This window comes from Pteropus vampyrus, unplaced genomic scaffold (assembly GCF_000151845.1).
Source record: "Pteropus vampyrus isolate Shadow unplaced genomic scaffold, Pvam_2.0 Scaffold147, whole genome shotgun sequence".
In the NCBI taxonomy this organism is placed as follows: domain Eukaryota; kingdom Metazoa; phylum Chordata; class Mammalia; order Chiroptera; family Pteropodidae; genus Pteropus; species Pteropus vampyrus.
In genome coordinates this window covers 1270015-1273628 of record NW_011888928.1, presented here as the reverse complement: position 1 = coordinate 1273628, position 3614 = coordinate 1270015, and positions in this window count along the sequence as shown.

Sequence of the window (3614 nt, the reverse complement as noted above, 5' to 3'; positions counted from 1 at the left end):
CGTTCATTTATTTTTAAAAAATATTTATTGATCACCTATGTGCCTGGCAGTGTTCTAGGTACTATAGATGCAGCAGAGAAGAGATCAAATCTCTGTCCTCTTGGGAGAAACTGACAGTAAGCAAGTTAACAAATAAAAATGTGTAATGTTAGGCAAAGAAAGGGACTTAAAAAGACAAAAAAGCAAAACCAAACCAAACCAAACCGAAACAAAAACAAAAAGCAGGCTCCCCCAAGGGCTCTCTACACAAAATTCAGGGAGTTGGTGAAGTTAGGGAGGGGAAAATTATATTTTTATCTCACTAACTTCTAACTGAAATATAGCGTTTCTCTTCAGCGATAAATGTCGGCCACCACCACAGCCGTATTAGCAATGCCTGTGACTTCGTCGCCAGCAGAAACCAGATATTTCCCATCCTGTTAAAGTTGTTGCAGACATTTCAAAAGATCATTGACACTCATCACCGCTACGAAGCTGTGGTAGTTAATAGACCAGCAGCGAGATCCCGTTATGTAATGCATTAATAAAGAAGAGCTATGGTACGATATCACATATTTGTTTTGTAAATATTTTGAAAACTGCATTTCAATGTAATTGATTTCCTTTGTAATTCTACCTATTTTCTTCTACACATTTGAAAACAGTATTCTGGGAAGGGATTTGTAGACTTCCCCAGAGGCCCAGGGGTCTGTGGCCCCAAACAGGTTAAGTCCTGGAGCAGAGGATGTGGGTGAGGACGGGGTTAGGCAGAATGGTCAGAGGTCCACATCCTGGAGCAGAGGATGTGGGTGAGGACGGGGTTAGGCAGAATGGTCTCTGGGGAAGTGATATTTAAGCATCGACCTGAAGGAGGCCGAGGGGTGCCATGTGAAGGTTCCGAGTGAAATTTCATTCTGGGTCGAGGGAACAGCAAGGGTAAGGGCTGTGGAGTGGGAAGGAGCTAGGAGGCCAGCGGGGCTGGAGCCAAGACACTGACGTAGAGAGGATGAAGAAGGCAGGGACCACATCGAGCAAGGCCCTGGGGTCTCGTTCTGCGTGGGACGGAAGCTACTGCAGGGTGTCGAGCGGGGAGCCAGGCATCCGATTTATTGATTAGGGGGGTCACTGTAAAGGATGGCTTGAGAACGGGGCCCTGAGCGGTGGGTCAGAGGGGAGCAGGGACACCCCTTGTGAGGCTGCTGCTGTGATCGAGGTGAGGATGACAGTGGCGTGGAGCAGGGCGGGATGGGGAGAAGTGGTCCCGTTTGGAGATGTTTTGAGGTTGGAGCCAATAGGACTTAGGTGGGATGTGTCCGGAGCCTTCGCACCTCTGTGCCTTTGCTATGCTCTTCCCTGGGCACGCATTCCTGCCGTGTCCACCCTTGGGCCCAGAACCCTCCGCTGGTTCTCCAGCTGCGTGGGGGAGGCTGCTGGTTGCCTATTCTTTGTTCCAGTTTCTCCTTCCTCCTTACTAATAGATCTCCAATATTATCTGGGGGAGTAGTGTGCCCACCTTCAAAGCTACATGTCCCAGTCTCCTTTGCAGCTAGGAGTTGCCAGGGAGATACAATTAAGTCACTGGGTGGGACTTCCAGGAATAGGCTTTTTATAGGAGGTTGACTCATCCTTTTGCCACTCTTTTTCCTCTTTCTTCCTCCCTGGAACATGATGGTTAAGGCCTCTTCCTCCAACAACTCTTTTGAGGCCAGGAAGGAAAGGTCAAGGGTATCACAGTGACTTCCACCCTGATATCCTCGAGGGATGAACCTCTATTGGAACTTCTCATCATGAGAAAAATAAAACTCTTATGGATTCAAGCCTTGTAGTTGGGTTTCTGTTATTAGCAGTAGAATACAATTTTTACCTGATACAACCACAATCCAACTGATGATTGGATATCTCCATCTGACTAACACAGGGCCTTAAGATTCAACATGTCTAATGCTGGGCCTGTCATGTTTCTCTCAAGGAACTTCTCGTTGAAGAACTCAGACGTCTGGGAGAAAAGGGAACTAACAGTACAAGAGCTGCACCTACCTCCCTATCATCCCACCCTCCATCCATCCATCCATCCATCCATCCATCCATCCATCTATCCATCCAACCAACCATCTAACCTAATGTTTGTTTGCGTATCCACCTATCTGACAAAATTTTATCAAGTATATACTATGCGCTGGGCCCTGTGCTAGATGCAGAAGCTAGAGATGTGAATAATGTATTTCCTTTGATGCCCATTTGCTTCTGTCTGACTGGAGTATCTCCGAAAGGATACGTCAGGGCTGGAAACCGTGACTGTCCCCACAGAGGGAGACTGGGCATCAGGAGTTATGGGTATTTATTCCTTTTAAACCCCTTGACTTTTTTTTTTTTTAAATCATATGTATGCATTCACTAAACATTTTTTAATTAAAAACATACGTACATCTCATCCAGATTTACAGAATTTGCCTTGCTCCCGAAAGGGTTTGAGGCAGCTTACAAGAACACAGAGATGAATTAGCTGCAGCTTGCTCTCAGGGAGTGGACAGTCTCATGGGGAAAAGAGATGAGTAAACAATTCCAATACAGTGTCGCACGAGGGGCAGACGGACACGGGATGCCACTTGGCAAGATCTCAAATGATCCTGGTGGCCGCACTCAGCCAAGACCCCCAAGCAATGACCATGACCACCTTCATCTCCCTCCTGCTGGGCTTGTAAACCAAGATGCCCTCTTCTAAATTGCATAGCCGAGACCTACCCCCTCACTCCTTTTCCCAAGTTCTGGCACTTCTGTGAGCTGACCCCTAAGTCACTGAGCCACACCTATGTCCACACATTTAGGTTGGGGATGGCTAAAAAAAAGCAGCCCAGGGCTGGGGGAGCACAGATCCTTTTCGCCGATGTGCCGGGCCTGGGGGTGAATGCGCAGAGTACAGGAAGGAACTTGTCTCTGGTGCCCTGATGTCCAGCGTGGCCATGACCCTTTGCACAGCCTTGGGCTGGGAAGTGGGGCCGAGCTCTGAGATAAGGCGGGAGCAGGATTGCACGGCGTCCGGGGAGGGAGAGGACCAGTCGGGCTGCTTGGAGAATGCGGTCTTTTCAGAACAACCCTTTGAAATCGAGCAAGAATAACTTTAAACAATAAGATGCTTCTCTCTCCCCCTCGGCTGTTGCCCAGGCAACGCCAGAGTGCTCAACAACTGTTTAGTTTTTTAAGAAACCAAATCTCCCTTCCTTTGGTCAGCTACCGCCAGGAAGATGAAGAGGCGGCGGAGGTACCCCTCGCGGCCCATTGTGTGGGAACCCGGGTCAGCCGCCTGCAGCAGTGACATTTAAATCTGACGCTACATATTATATATGAACCCAAAGCCGCACTCCTCGGCAACTCATGCTCCCTCACAGGGAAGGCTTCAATCTCCCTCCCGGGATTCATCCCCTAGGCGCGGCCCTGGCGGTTTGCGGGGGTCACGACAGAGAGGCTGACCTCCGCCTGCAAAGCGGCTGGTGGCCAGTTTGGGTGTCTCAGGAGGCAATTTGTCCCTGACCCTCTGCCTCGCCTGACCCAAGAGCCCTCCTCCAGGGGTCATCATGTCCACCCCCAACAGAGGTTCCCTGAAAATCCTTGTCTTTGAGGGGCCTTGACCGGGAACA